Below are 15,759 nucleotides of genomic sequence, written 5' to 3' on the forward strand. Positions count from 1 at the left end.
CCTGCTCCCTCTCCCAGACTTCTCCCTGCCAGGCCCCACCCCACCCCCAGCTCCTGTCTGTCCTCAGGGGCAGCCACTGTCAGCAGGAGGTATGAGTGGGTCCTTCAGCGGCGGCTCCAGGTGGGGGAGGGGTGGCTACAGATGTCTGTATCCTTGTGCTGTTTGCCCGTCTTCCCCTTCAGCCCAAAGAGACTGCGAAAAGCACCTGCTCACTGCAAACTCTGGGGAAAGTACCAAGCACTTTCTGTTTAAACAGCCTGGACCCGTGGATCAAAGAAGCTGTAGGTAAGCGGGCTGCCATGCCCTTGTGATGTCCCCCCAGAGGCCACGCCCCAGGAGAGGAGGGGCTCCTGCTGCCCCAGCCTGTGGGGCTTTGGCAAAGGGTGGCCTGGGGTCTCACAGCCTGACTTCTGGGGACCTGGGATCTGTGCCTCCCTCCTCGCCTACATTTCACCTTCTAAAACCTGTCTGTGCTGATTTTCCATTGAAAGCAGCCCTTGCAACTGGTTTAATGTCCTGTTGAGAATAATATGAACTAAAATGGAACCAAATGCCCCTCCCACCCCCAGCCCCTGGCCCCTCCCACAAATCGCCTTGCTCAGCAATTCCTCCAAAGCTCCAGAGCAGCCGGTTCAAGCCCATATGCAAGTGTGGACACTTTAAGCGACTCATCCCCACGTGACCTCCCAGCACCTATTTCCCAGGCATCTCCACCCTGGCACAGGTGGGCCTCCAGCCCATGCAGTGGCTTCACTGAGACCCATTCCCCAGGCCACCACTGTCCTCTCACCGGAAATTCCCTCCCCAAGGCTGAGATCAGACTGGAGTGCACAGGGGGAAGGGGTGGGGCCTGACAAGGTGGGTCCACTCCCCTATGGGCACCCACAGGCCTCTGGGTCTGGGGGCCACCCAGTGGCTGGGCTTCCCTGCCAGCCCACCCAGCTGAGCACCTGTCCTTCCTTTGACCGCTAGGCACCCCATGAGTGGGCATGGCTTGCCCATTTTGAAGATGAGGACACTGAAGTTAAAGGACACATTGCCACTTGCTTAAGGTCACCCACAGGCCTGGGTGCCAGGCTGCAGGGGCACCGCCCTCAGCCCCTCACACCACCTCTGTGCCTCTCAGGACCCTGACAACTCCCCCCACCTCTCTGTCCTGCAGCAAACCCGCCCACTCATGTCCGCATTTCACCACATGGTGGTTGGGCCCCATGGGAGGTGCGCCAAGGAGGGGTCTTGCCAGCCAGTCCTGCAGCCCCCGCAGTGCCAGCACAGCTCCAGGCCCGAGGGAGCCGCTCAGGGATGAACCTACACTCTCACGGGCCTTCCCTTGGCAGCACCCCCGGCCCCCGTCTCCTGGCTGAGATCAGAGCCAGCCTCCTGGGAGAAGTCATTCTTCTCTAATTGAGCCCCCTCTGTCCTCATGGCATCCTTGATGACCCACCCCAAGGGCACACTCTGCTGGGGGAGCGGCCCGTTCTGAGGAAATTGTCAAAAGTGAATAAAAGCAAGTTCCGTGGCTTCTGTTCAGGTGCCCAATTCTGGTCCAAGTTACGCTGTCCCAGAGGAGCCAGCTCTCAAGGTCGAGGACGTGAGCACAGGGCCTGCGTGGGGGCTGCACAGGGGCCCCATGTGGACTGTGGGGGCGGCCTGAACAGGCCTCACCAAGGGCAGGCTGCATATCAGCCCCCAACCCATCCTGGGAGCTTCACTGCACAGGGAGGGAGAGCGAGACAGAGAGCAGAAAAGATGGAGAGAAAGAGCAGGAGCGGGTAGCAGAGCTGGGACCACAGTAATGGCCAGGCCAGGGAGGCTGGAAGGCCTTGCGCTCTGATTCTGGAATCTTCTGTGTGTGTTAGAAGCCCAGCTTGGCCAGGCCATGGACAGTAGTGACCTCAGGGGAGGCATCTAATTTGCCCCCTGTAAGATGGGCTACAACAGGGACCTGTGTGACCACACGGAGGGGTGAGGAGGGCTCCTGGCACTGGCCTGGGCTCCCTGGCTGTTTCCAGTGGGGCTACCAACATGTTCTCCGAGCACCAACCGCCAGACCTGTACTTTTAAAACAAGCTTGACCCCGCCCCCTTCCCCGCTGGGAGGGAATGATGCTGCAGAACCCAGCAATTTCTAGAATTTACTCCAGTGCTGTCCAAGGAAAGAAATTAGGCAGAGCCCTCCACGGGCTGACACGGCTGGAATTAAGTCCCTGCCTTTGCCAGGTGCCTCCCCGCCTACGGTGTCTGAGCCTTCTGCACGGTGAGGTGCCTGCTGTGTTTGGTCTGCAGATGGTCAAACGGGGCCTCAGAGTGTGGGAGACCTGCTCACGGCCTTGTGGCCAGAGGAGAGGAGCTGGCCGGGAGCCCCCGCTGGCCAGGAGCCCCTCTGCTCCCAGTGACAGCTCTGAGCTCACAGCTGAGTCTGGACACCTGTGCAAACGGTCTTTGCAGCCCCTGGCTAACCCCTGGACTTACGTGTGGACACACCTGCAGGATGGCCGCGTCAGCTTGCCATTTGTCTTCCTCCCTGCACCCCCTTCGGTGACTTGCTCACTGCTCCCCACTGCAGGCTGCTGGCCCCTTGGAGCCGCACTCTCCTCATTCCAGGGAGGACATCACAGGAGGACGTGAGCCAGCAGACTGGCTGCAACGACGGTCATGAGTGTGTCATTATTAATTATTCATATATCAATACAATTAATACAGCGCCTTGTGAATAATCCATGTGCTGGAGCTTAGACCTGTGGAGGGTGTATTGGGAACTTGCCAGGCTTGTGTGCAGACCAGGGGGTCCCCACCCGCACGGAGCTCTGTGCTAACACCCTCGGTCCAAGTTGTGCTGAGAACCATGAGCAAAGCATTTTAATTAACTTGTGGAAACTCCCATGAACAGCCCTCATCTTCTAGCCGGAGGGTTCATCACTGGGCTCAGGAACCCAGTGGGGGGGGGGGTCAGGGTTCCTGCCACCCGACTCCCCAGGGTGCCTCCCTGCACCTCCATCCTGCCTGCCACCAGCCTGGGGACTGGCAGTGAGGGTGGCTGCGGGGAGCTGTCCGGCAGGCGGGTTCTGAACCTCATTCTGCCTCCGAGTTTTTGCTACTGTTTCATTCAACGCTTTGCGCAGGTACAGGAGGCAAGTCAGGTACCCAGGGTCCTTCGGCAAACCACTGGCCCGAGAGGGAGGCCGCAGCCTTCCCGGCCGGGGCCTTCCTCAGCCCTGAGCAGTCCCCGCGAGCAGTCTCTTCCCAAGCCTGGCAGCGACACACAGGATACACAGGTGCAGCTGCTATTTCTGTGTGGTTATGATGACAGACAGGATTGATTAGAAACTGCCAAACTAGCTGCAGACGTGACCTTCACTGAGAGCGGACAGGAGGCCAGTGCTGTGGACGGGAGGAAGGGGCCCACCCAGGGATGGCTGGAGTTATTGAGGGAGGGACTTGGGGGCAGCGAGGGAAGCCTCCAGCAGGCAGGAGCAAGGCACGCTCAGGAGACCACACCTTCTTGGTAGTGAGAGAACCGTGCTCCCGGGCCCTAGGACTCGGCTCACCAGAGGAAATTGGTGTGCATCCCAGGGCTCCCCAAATTCCTCTGCCCCCAGCTGCCACCCATGATGGCTGCATGTCGGGCTGCACATCAGAGCAGGGACGGAATGAGGTGCCCCACACAGGCTCTCCGGGCCGTCTTCCCCATGGTCCGGCCTCCCAGTGGGACAGTGGGTGCACACGGTGCCCAGCCTGCAGTGACGGGTGGACGATAGGTAGTGGGTGGAGGTCCCCCACCCCCACCGGTTCCAGTCTATCCAATTCAGGCCAGAGAGGGACATCCGAGGCCCAAGTGACAGAAGCAAGTAAGGACACAAGAAGCCGTCTCCTTGGGAGCGATTTCCCTGGCTTTTGGTCCCAGGAATTAAAACAGCTCTGAGGGGCTGTGCGACCTGGTACGCAGGCAGCCCTGCAAGCAGCCGGCTTCCCTGACAGAACTTCACTCAGCTTGTGACGAAGGCCAGGTGTTCTTGCTGCCCATTTTTTGACGTGGACACCAGCTTGGCCGTCCCCCAAGGCCCGGCCCTGCCACCGCGGCTGACCTCAGTGTGCCTCATGTCTCTGGTGTGTCTCTCGAATGGGGAGGGGGCCGGGGGATGGAGCTGGACTCCTCACTGGGCCCCCCTTTTCCTCCCTGCTGGCCAGGGTCCCCCTCCCCCATCTGATGGGAAGGAAGCTCCCAGGCCCTGAGGGAGACCAGCCTCACTCCCACCATCAGGAGAATGGGGCCCTGGAAGGGGGACCCGGGTTGGAACAGTTTCCTGGGGAGTGGGGCTCTGTAAAACCTGTTGCTTGTGGGTAAGCCTCATCCTCAGGCCTCCCTGGGAGGCCTCGACCCTGGAGGGGCCAGCCCCACCTCACCTCTGAAGAACCCTCGAGGGACTCCCTGGCCCTGTGGAGGTCGGAACTGGGCCATGATGGGGAGGGGCTTCCTGGAGGTCTGCCCCGTCATTGGCCAGGTGTCCCCTACGCAGCTGACAACACAGGGCCTCGCAGCTCCCTCACCCACTCCGTCTGGCCCTGGGGGTGGAGGAAACACCCACCCCAGGGCTGAATCCTGGCTGGCTGTTTTACACCATCCCAGAGCTGAGAATGGCTTCTGCATTTGTAAATGTTTGCAGAGAAAATCAAAGGAAGACAATATTTTGGGACCTGTGAACATTTTATGTAATTCAAGTTCAGTGTCCACATAGGAGTCTTACTGGGCCCTTCAGCCTGCGGCTCCCGGTGGCCTTCTGCCAGCCAGGCCGCCTGCTGATCAGCTTCTGCTTCTTCTTTCTTAAATCTTCACCCCCCCCCAAAAAAAGATCTTCACCCGAGAATATTTTCCCATTGATTTTCAGAGAGAGAGAGAGTGGAAGAGAGAGGGAAAGACAGAGACAACTACTAATGTGAGAGAAACACATCAATTGGTTGCCTCCTGCACGTGCCCCAACCAGGGTCCAGGCTGGGGAGGAGCCTGCAACAGAGGTACGTGCCCTTAACCGGAATCGAACCTGGGACCATTCAGGCCGCAGGCCAATGCTCTATCCACTGGGCCACACCGGCCAGGGCCTGATCAGCTTCTTGGGCACAGACCAGCTTTGTTGGGCGGGAGCCCCCCGCAAAGAGGGCAGGGGTGCTCCTACCCCGAGGACAAAGCTCAGGCAGCTGCCCCATCGCACAGCAGACGGAGCCACCACGAGGATGAGAACGAGGATGAGGCGGAGGCTGGCAGGCAGCCCCCCACCCCCCACCCCAGCTCTCCATCTGGAGAAGTTTCTCAAGTCTTCCCCCTGGGACAGGCCCAGGTCTCCCAGGACTGAAGGTGGCCCTGAGTGTTTTCCCTCCCCAGTGTTGGGGGCACTTGCAGCAGGGAGAGGTGTGCCAGCCACAGTCCCAGAGCTGAGGCAACCTGTCCCTGTCACTCCTGGAGGGAGTTGGGGTTCACCCCTGGTAAGCGTCAAACCTCCTGCCTAGAGGCTGCCCATTGGGAACCCATGAGCCCACCAGGGCCTCAGGCCCCCCACTGTGGGCCATCCGGTCCTGGTGCCAGGCTCTGCCAGGAAGGGGACATGTGTTAGGGGGCCCAGTTCACAGGTGAACGCCCGCCCCTGCCTGCAGCTGTCTCACAGCCCTCAGCTGATGGCAGTGCTGGCTGGTGTCCCCTTTGGCCACGTGGGGCAGAGTGGCCTTCCCCGGAGCCCCTGAGAAGCCAGGGTGAGGGTCCTGTTCAGCAGTACTTTGCAGGGGTCCCCCCAAAGCCCAGCACCACGAAGCTGAGAGCGAGACGTCCACCTTGCCCTCCAGGGGCCTGTTTTCCCTGTGGTGCTGCTCCCTCACGGACACCTGCCCTGGCCGCACCGGGGCGTTGGGCGGATGCAGCAGAGGCCCAGGCCCTGCTTCCCTTCTCCCCTCCGTCCTGGGAGCCCCACCTGCTGGCCATCTAGACCCTGGGTGACCACAGTGACATCGGGACATGCAGGCCACCTGCCCAAGCCTCACCAGCCACCACCCAAGGGCCCCTAGGGCATCCACTGGGGGTGCCTGCCCCCTAGGGGTTGGGCAGGGTGCAGACTTCAGGACACGCTGTCAAGTAATGCTCTGGTGTGAAACGAACGTTTATTTTCTCAGTAACCTGACAAGGACTCAGGATGGGACAGCCACAGCTCTGCCACCACCTCTCCGGGCACGGGCAGGGCATCTCTGAGGAGCCCACACTCAGAGGGGCAGATGGGTAAATGTCTCACAACCCTCAGCTGACGGCAGTGCTGGCTGGTGTCCCCTTTGGCCACGTGGGGCAGAGTGGCCTTCCCTGGAGCCCCTGAGAAGCCAGGGTGAGGGTCCTGATCCTACGGTCGCTGGCCTTGGTGGGGTTGGGGTCGCTTACGTGGAGCTGGCCAGGCCCTGCTGGGCCTCCGCGTGGCTTCCGTGGCCTCCATGTGGCTGTTGGGACCTCCAGCCGGGCGTCGGCGCGATCAATGCGCAGCTACAGCTGGTTGAAGGGGACCAAATCCATTGCACAGTTGATTTGGTTCCATTTTACCAGCTTTAGCAAAGCATTTGGCTCCCGGGTTCGTGGGAAACAGTGACGTCCATGAGGAAGGTGCCTCCTGGTGCGGCGAGGGTGAGACGGGGCCTCACCAGGCACCCAGCCCTGTGCCCACCCGCCCTGCGAGCCACCTGACTAAAGGGCCCCTGAATGCTTGGGGACTGAGCAGGAGAGGGGTGCCCAGGATGGGGTGTGAGGGTCATACACCAGGAACACACACCCAGACACAGGCGCACAGACAGACAGACACACATGCACACACACACAGTCATACACAGAAAGACACACACAGACACGTGTGCACACACAGACACAAATTCATCTTCTCATACCATTCATACCCACTCACATTCATACCCACTCACACACGTACCCCAGGCTGGTCACATTCTCAGCTGGAGCTGGGGCAGGGCAGTCCCCGAGTCCCACCTGGGTCCTGGCTGACCATGAGCCGCCCAGCGGGCATGTGGGCTCTGCCATGCTGGGTGTGGCTGTGGGAAGTGAAGCAGAGGGCCTGTTCCCAAACCTACAGGCTCCGTGATGGCCTGCGGTCACTGCGACCGCACGGGGCCGGCCGAGGCTGCATGTGCTCGGTCACCCTCACTGGCTCAGAAGGAACAAGTTTTTTAGGAAATTCATTTTCCTGCCAACACCCCACTCATCAGGAGTGATGACCAGGGGACAACAGCCCAGCAGGTGGGGGCCCACCGTCCTGTGTGTGAGGTCTTGCCTCTGAGCACACACAGGCCTGCCCAGCGAGGTCGCCGCCAAGCCCTCGGCTGAGGGGTCGCCGCCACTGCCCTTCTCTGCATCCCCTTCCCTCTCTCCTCCTGAGGCCGTGGGGACAGGCGCTCCTGCAGCGGAGACGAGGCACAGCACCGCGCCCACCCTTCAGCCCCAGGCTCCCCACTCCTGGCCTCCCTGGAGCAGCGGAGTGGGTCTGAGCGTGGGGACCCCTCTGTGGTGCCCTTGGCCTTTCACCTCAACATCAGCTCCTGCAGCTCCCGGAGCCCAGGCGGCTGGACCCTCCCAGCCTCACAGGGCGGCCCCTGGAGGACAGAGGACGGGCTGGACCCAGCTCTGTAAACACCTCTCTCGTTTTGACTCAGGAAGCAGAGAGGTGGGGGGCCGACCCCAGGCTCCCCGAGTAGGCCGCCTGGCACTCCAGTGAAGACAGCGCCGACGCACCCCAGGGCGGCTTCTATCGCCACGGTGGCTATTGCCACGCATGTCGAACCTCGCCGCCATGCGTGGTTCCATGTGGGGGGGAAGAGCGCGGGCAGCTGCACGGGGACACCGCCCTTCTCCACCTCAGCCTCCGGCAAGAAGCCCACCCCAGCACACACTGACCTGGCCCCGGCGCCCCGCCCGCCCTTTGATCCCGTGTGTCACCACCTCAGGAGGACCTGCCCCCAAATGACAGACCTTTGCTTCTGCATCAAGACCTCTTGCGGGCCTGTCCCGACACACCCTCGGACATTCCGTCCCCCGCTCAAGGCCACTGGACCCCAAACCGAAAGGAGGAGGGCTAACAGCTGGGGCTGGCGCTCAGGGCCGGGTCGCTGGGAGGACCGGGGCACAGCGATGGCAGACACACAGTGGGCGCTCCCCCTGAGCTCCCTCGTGCCAGGCCGGGGTCTGCACACTTAGGGCGCCATCTCCTACAACTCCATGCCATGCCAATCGGGGGCACCGGGGCTGCAGTGGTGTCACCCACCCCGCCCCAGGGCACAGTCCGCTGTTGGCCAGCCCCCTCCCGGGGGCAGTGGAAGCCCAGCGCCCTGTTCCCCTCACCCACAGCCCTCGTGCAGGTGAGCTCCCAGCAATTCTTTGACGAACGAGTGACCACATGTCAATCACAACATGAAGGGCACACAGATGTGTCTGCAGTGGAGCCCAGGTGGGTGGCGCCCCAGCCCTGGGCGACTGTCCCTGCTGCTCTAACTCCGTCACCCCGAATGGTCATTTCTACTCTGTCTGGCAGGTATTTCTCTGTCCCTTTCCCTGGCGTCCTGGGCTTACCCACCAGTGGTGGCTCCCAACTTCCTCTCAAGTGTTTTTTTTTTCTTTTCTCCCTGAAAGAGACGAAGATGTTGCTGTCCCACAGCCCCAAGGTTCCTGTCGGGCCCTGTGTCTCAAAGCCAGGTGCTTCCTCGGCCCCTGATCCCAAACCCAGCTCTAACCTCAGGGACCTCCGGCCGCTGCTCCCAGGCCACAGCCAGAGCGTCCCACAGAAAGCAGGCCGGGCCACCCCAAGCCTCCACCGTGACTTGCAGACCTGTCACAAGTCTGCATTTACGGGAGCAATGCGTCTGGCAGGAAGGTAAGCTTGCCCAGGGCAGGCCTGCTCCTGGCCGTGCGGCCGCACCTGGAGCCGGGCACGGGTTCCGGGAAACACCCCTAGCCCCGCTCCTTTTCACTCAGCTCCAGGAGAGGGAGGCTGCAGCTCACAGAGTTTGTGCATTTTATAAACCAAACAATTAACTAGGTTTTAAAACATCTGCTAATGGAATCATCCCACATGGGAAGTACACTCAGCATTTTTAAGCAGCAACTGATACCAGACGCGGGACTCACTGCCGAAAACACCAGCAGCCCAGTTAAAATCGATAGAAAATTAGATGCTATGAAAATGCATTGTGTGTCCAATTAGTTATAATTGGAGAAAACAGTGACGTAGAGAAAGCTGAAGCTCAACACGGTCTCCCAGTGCGCTGCCTGCAGCAGGCTGGGCCCGCCACTGCTGCCTCTGCCTCAGAGGCCCCGGCGGGGTGGTGGCAGCTGACCCCCTGGCCCTGCATTTGATAAGCCCCCAGCACCAGAATCTGGATGCAGTGAGTAGGCTCTAAACTCAGCAGGTGACCCGAGCCACACCAGGTGGTCCCTCACCCTCACTGTCCCAGGTCTGATCTTCGGTGGAGCAGCGGGTGACCTTGGGCCCTGAGCCGCACCCACTTAGCTGAGGGGTCTGGGGCTTCCTCTGAGCCCCAGTTTCCCGTGTGGGAGCGCCAGCCCAATGCGGCTTCCAGTGATTGCCATTTCATGCTCCTGTAGCCACCACTGCAGTTCAGCGATGGACCCCTGGCACCTTCCCCTCCTCAGGGAACCCTAACCCTAACCCTAATCCATTTAGGGCAAACGTCACACACCACCACCTCCCCCGGGGGCCAGTGCCCTGACCCCGCGCGCCGGGCTCTGCCGCCAGCATCCTGAGTGACAGTGCGGCTCCAACTTCTGTGCAAGCACGGCCTCCAGCCAGGCACACCTGCAGCCAAAGACGCCGCCCTGGGAGGCCACATGGCCAGGATGATGCTACCCCCGCACCAGCCATCACAGACGTGAGCCCAGGACAGAGGCCAGGCTGAGCTCGGTGGGAGCCCCCCTCACCCCCCTCAGCCCCATTCATACCCCCACCCGGCCGGGCAGCTCCCACCCTGTGGCAGCTCCTTCCCCGTCCAGGGGGGTGTCACCAACTCCTATCTTGGCGCTTTTTGAATTAATTTTTTTTTACTACCGAGCTTTTAAAATTTAAACATCTATAACCCAATATTTCCCCAGCAGCAACATTACCTATAGCACTGATTCACCACCAAATATATCTTTAATTCCAGATTTTGGTTAATTATTAAAATAAATAGCAAAGAATTGCAGTCAGCCCCTGGAGCAGGAGCAGCCCCGGCCGGGCTGGGCGGAGGAGCCTTCCCCAGGTCTGCTCCGGGGCTGCTGGGGTCCCCTGAGACCCCCCACCAGGCTGTTTCTTACTTTCCCCTGCGCTGACCCAGCCAGGCGCTGAGCAGGACCCACTCGGCCAGCTCCTTGACTTTTCTGTCAAAAAACTATTATTCCTCAGCACTGATAGAACTGTAATACAGACTTGTGGGGGCTTTAATAAACTTGTCAACAGCAGAGCAGGCCAAATTGATGGAGCCCTCCTAGAGATAAATTCTGCCTCACGCAGACCCAAAGAGCAAGGGTGAGGGGAGGAGGGGGCGGGAGGGGCCCACAATTGTTTTGCTTTCTTTGCAAAAATGGCAGGATAGATTTTTGTGTCTGATCTCAAAGATAGGGCCGGCCAAAGTGGCATAACTTGAGAAAAGAAATCTATTTGGCCGAGACCCAGGTCAGCGAGCCCTGAGGCCAGGAACGGTGCAGCCTAGTGGCCCATGTGCCCAGAGACAAGACAAGCCACTTGGCATCCTGTTCACCTGCAGCCGCCAGGGACCCAGCGCCGCCCGGGCCGGGCCGGGTCGGACCTGAGCGGCACACACAGAACATGCACGGCTGCCCCTCCAGAGCCCTCTGCTGCCGCTCAGTGAGGCCTGCGGCCGGAGGCGGCCTGGACCACGCTGCTCCCTGCCTCTGGGTCTGGGGCCTGCCACCCTGGGCTCCAGGCCCTCTCATTCCCTTACACAAGGCGGCCAGGCCATCTGCTCACAGCTGGTGGGTGGTTTGAAATCCCAGCATTAGAGATTCGCTTCTTGGGTTAAAGGTGGAGGGAAAGCAAGCTCCCCTGGGCTGGCCCCGTCTGCGAGGCTTCTGGGGTACGGGGACCTGGGTGGGGTCCTGGCGCTCTGCGCTCCTTGGTGGGCAAAGGTCCTGCCATGCCCTTGAAATGGACAATAGGAGGTCTCCAGTCTCACACCTGCCGAGTGGGCAGTGAGGGGCACAGAGCTCAGAGCCTGGCCTGGCCTGGCCTCACCACCCCAGCTCGGATTGAGAGCACTTTGGCGGTGGGAGGGGAGCGACGGGCAGCCCATGGGCCTCCCCCAGCCCAGGATCATCTGAGCTCAGCTCTCCGACAGCTGAGAATGTGGACTATTTATACCAGCCCGGCAGGTGTGGCCGGAGCGACAAGCAGTCGGTCGCCATAGGTGGGCCTGCCAGGGGACAGGGCCCCGGTTCCGTGCATCTGTCCTGGGCGTCCTTCAACCTCACAAAGTCCCCACTGACCTTCCTCCCCGTGACAGGTCCCAGGGCAGCTGCCTTCGCTCCTCCCTGTTGTGTAAAAATACGCCGGGTCCCTGTCCCTCTCGTCCCCGAGCTGTCCTCCGCACACTGGACACACCCAGGTGCACACACATACTCTGACCCCAGCATCGCCACTGGTGGGGGGCCCCGGACTCCCAACCACCAGGTCCTTTGGGTGTACACCCCCTGGATGGGGACCAGCCAGCGACCTTCCCATCAGCCCTTGTGCAATGAGGCCTTCTTCCTTTTGTTCTCACCTTGAGCCCAGGGTCCCCGGCCCTCACGATCAAACCTATCCAGCCAGATGCCCCCTGGCGCAGGACTAGCAGACCTGACCGGAGACTCGGTTAGGCCTCCTAGAACTGGGGTGGACTGGCCCAACTGGCAAACGCTCCAGAGAGCGGGAGCCCTGGCCATGCCGCTACCCACGGAGCAGCTGCCAGGCTGTCAGAGGTGGCCCTCTTGTCCTTGCCCTTGAGACAGGCAGCCCTGCATGCGCCTGCAGCTGCACCTGCACTGCAGGGCCTGGGCAGCAACTCTGCAGCAGCCTCCCTGCTCGCTGCCCGCCGTGGCCGCAGCCCCTCCCCACTCGCTCAGCAGCCTGGCCTTCCCGAGGTCAAAGCCGCTTGCAACTCAGAGCACTACGGCAGTCCCCTGGGGGATCCAGAGGCACAGCCCAGGGGACAGCTCTGCCCGGCCAGGCCCTGGGCCTTGCAGGGCCGCCAGGTGCAGCCCTGAGCGGGACACGGGGCAGCGGGTAGACAGCGGAGCACCTCGGATTGCCGAGGCTGTGCTGCAGCCTCCCCTTCCCGAGTCCCCGACTCTTCCCCCTGGGAGCTGGCTGCCAGAGGGCCAAGGACAGGGAACAGCCAGGGGCCCCTCAGGAAGCCCCAGGCTTGGCCACCCTGGAGGCCAGTGGACCCCACGTCAGGAGCAGAGCCGCGGGAGCCACTGGAGGCTGAGTCAGCTCTTCAGACTGAGGGCCTGGTGCCCCTTCTGCTAACCTGACTGCAGTTAATGCTATGCCACCAGCCTACCCCCCTTTCCTGCCTGGCAAACCCCTCCCCACCCCACTCCCTGCCTTACCCTGGCCCTAAGGATTACTTGGGTTCCCTCATTTTTCACCTAGGGCACTTGGGGGGCATGTTTGCAATGTGAGCGATGTTCCCTGATTGTGCTGGGGCAGCTCGAACATCGTCCCGCGGTCAACGTGATCACACTCAGCAGTTAGTTCTTCAGTACAGCATGTTTCAGGTGAGGTTGACGGTTTTAAAGGATCACAAATGCCCCCTCCCACCAGCCCCCTTTGAAGCCCCTGTGCAATACCTGGGGTCACAGGCACCCCACTTCGCAAGGGGGTGATACAGAGATAAGAGAGATCTCGCCGTCGACACACTCGCACACCCAGCACACGGCTCGGGGAAGGTTGGTGACTCAGCAGAAAGGCACTGGCTTCGGCCAGAGAAAAACAAGCCACGTCTTCTCAGTGTCCTCCCCACGCCGCTCAGAAGCTCGGCTGTTAAAGTTCCCCGCGGAGGAAAAGTTAGGCTGTTTATAAAGTCCCTCCGTGCCTCAGCGTCGGGCAGAATCATAGCAACAGCCTGATCGGGAGGCCACTTCCTGGGAAGGAGATAACAGCTCGCTATTTGGTCAGCGGTTTCCTGCGGAGCATGCGCCTCGGACGGGGACGGACGTCTGCACTAGCCTGGCCCCTGGAAGGTGAGCGCCACGATTCTCAGAGCTGCTGCTCCTCCAGCAGAACCTGCCGGGCAAACATTCAGGACTCTTCCCCCCACAGGCTCCCCGTGGTGCCGCCTGCTCCCAGAGCTCAGAGAATGGGGTACCACCACCTCGCCCAACCACAGCGGCACAAGAACCACCCTGGGCCCCCAGGTTGGTGGGCAAGCCCCTGGGGTCCCCTTGGATCCCAGCAGGCCACACCTCAGGCTCCTTTCCCCACGAGTCCCCCAGCCCTTGGCAGCAGGTTCGGGGTGTCTGTGCCATCCTGGAAAAGCCCCCCTGGGCAAAGCCCACCTCCCTCTTCCTCCACAAGGAAAGGCCCAAACACGCCACACGTGCCTGCCCCCTACTCCTCCCCCTGAGCAGCCAGTATAGAACTCGCCACCCGGTCGGTCGGTCAGTGTGGAGGGGAAGCAGCAGGCCTCAGGGCGAGGGGCATGCAAGGGTGGGCTCTGGGACTCTGGCTTCACAGGGACTGGTGCCGTGTTGAATTTGGCAGATCCAGAGACGGGAGGTGGTTTACAGCTGAACAGGCCATAGCTCTCTCCCTGCAAACTCTAGTTTCTCTGCTCAGTCAAACCTAATTCCAAACACTAATGCTTTCATTTAAACACCACATCCTGCCATAAAGCCCTAATGTGTGGCGGGGGGCGGGGGGAGGGGGGTCAGCCAGAAGGCGGTCTCTCTGCAGCGGGCTGCGGTGACCATGCACCGGCTACTTCCCCGCCTGTGTCCGGAGTTGGAAGCCAGCAGGGCAGAAATGACCTTCTTGGGGACGCTGGGACTGACCCTTCCAGGCCTGGTGGCCAGGAGAAAGGCAGTGCCAAGGGCAGTCCCACTGGCCACACTGGTGGCACTGGAGCCAGAGGTGAGAGACCTGAAAGTCGGAAAGGGCCCCAGGCCACCGAGTCCTCCTCAACCTCAGCTGCAGTCTGCTCCCTGGGCAGTGGGAGGCACCCTCATGTCCTTGTCCCAGGCGCCTGGGTAGGACCTAGGTGGCCAGGGGACCAGCTGCCCCACACTCAGCAGCTGGAGGAGGGAGCTCACCAGTCCCTCCCTGAACCACCCCCACCCGAGAATTCCTACCGAAGGTCAGTGTGTGGGAGCGGCGGGCGCCTGCCTGGGCCGTGGGCAGTAGAGGCAGAGATGGCACTCCCATTGGAAAGTAGTCCCAGCCCGCGGAGCACGTGCCTCGGGCTGCAGATGCCTCCATCGGACAGTCAGAGCCTGACCGTGGCAACACCCCTCCCACCACTGCCAGCCCTGCCAGCTGCCCGGAACCCTCTGCTCTTTGCTCCCACAGAAGGACCAGCGCTGTGGGGACCGGCCATGCACACCCGACGCACCGCTGCCCTCCTCTCCTGCACCTCACTGTCCCCCCAGGGATCCTCAGCACAGCACCCAGCCCCTCTCCTGACCGGACCCGGTGGCAGAAACGCAGGCGAGGGCCGGGGTCACACACCACCTGCCCAAGGCAGCCACGCCGCCTTCACAGCAAACGCTCTCTGAGCTGAGTCGGTGGAAATGAGAAAAGTAGTGGCCCAGCTGGGGTGGGGGTGGGGCACAGGACAAGGCGGGGTCCCCCATGGATCAGGCTCAGACCTGCGTTTTGTGCCCTCAGATGCTGGAGGGGGCGGGACCTGGGGCTGCAGCTGCCTCTGACCTGCCTAGGGGCTGCGCCCTTGCACAGCCACACGCCCGGCACCTCCGCCTGCAGTGCGGCCTCAGCGCACACACTGCTGCCCGGTCCCCCCCTTGTCCAGCTGACCCCCTTTGGGGACAGGCTGCTTCTCTTGTACCTCTGAGCAGTTTTCTGTCCCCATCACACAAACAGCCCATTCTGCTGGCTACTGGTCTCTTTTAGGGTGTCAAGGAGTGACACCCCTGAGCCTCACCACACCACCCCATGTCCCCAAGCCAAGGTGCCCCACACACCCCTCGGCCCCCACGTCCCTGCGTGGACCCCACAACTGCCACAGGCTGCCTCCTCTCTGCCGCAGTCAGCACGCTGAATATTTAATGTGTGACGAACACGTCCACCTGCTGACACAGGCAAAGTGACAGAACAATACGGCAGGGGACAGGGCGGCACCGCACCCAGGCCGCCCGCCGCCCAGGCCGTGCCCGTCGGTCCCCGCCAGAGGCCGTGCAGGAGGTCCCGCGGGTGTGGACTGCCTCTTACTCCGGCGACCGAGTCCCCGACCTGAAATACATACTTCTTTACATTCCATAGCTTCCCAGGTCATATGGGCATATAAAGAAGTATGTCTCCCAGGCAGGCAGTTCAGCGTGCTCAGCAGTGGTGCGGGCGGCCCCACGGTGGGGGGAGAGGGCTCATGGGCCTGGGTTTCCGCCTGTCCACACCCTGGGGCCCTCGTTGGGCTCGGAGCCAGCACCCCCTCCCTTGGCTCTGACCGTCCAGGGCCTGTGCGGCCACTGCCCCTCTGACCTCAGCCCCTCTCTCTCCCTCCCTCCCTC

The sequence above is a fragment of the Myotis davidii genome, unplaced genomic scaffold (assembly GCF_000327345.1).
Source record: "Myotis davidii unplaced genomic scaffold, ASM32734v1 scaffold244, whole genome shotgun sequence".
NCBI lineage: Eukaryota > Metazoa > Chordata > Mammalia > Chiroptera > Vespertilionidae > Myotis > Myotis davidii.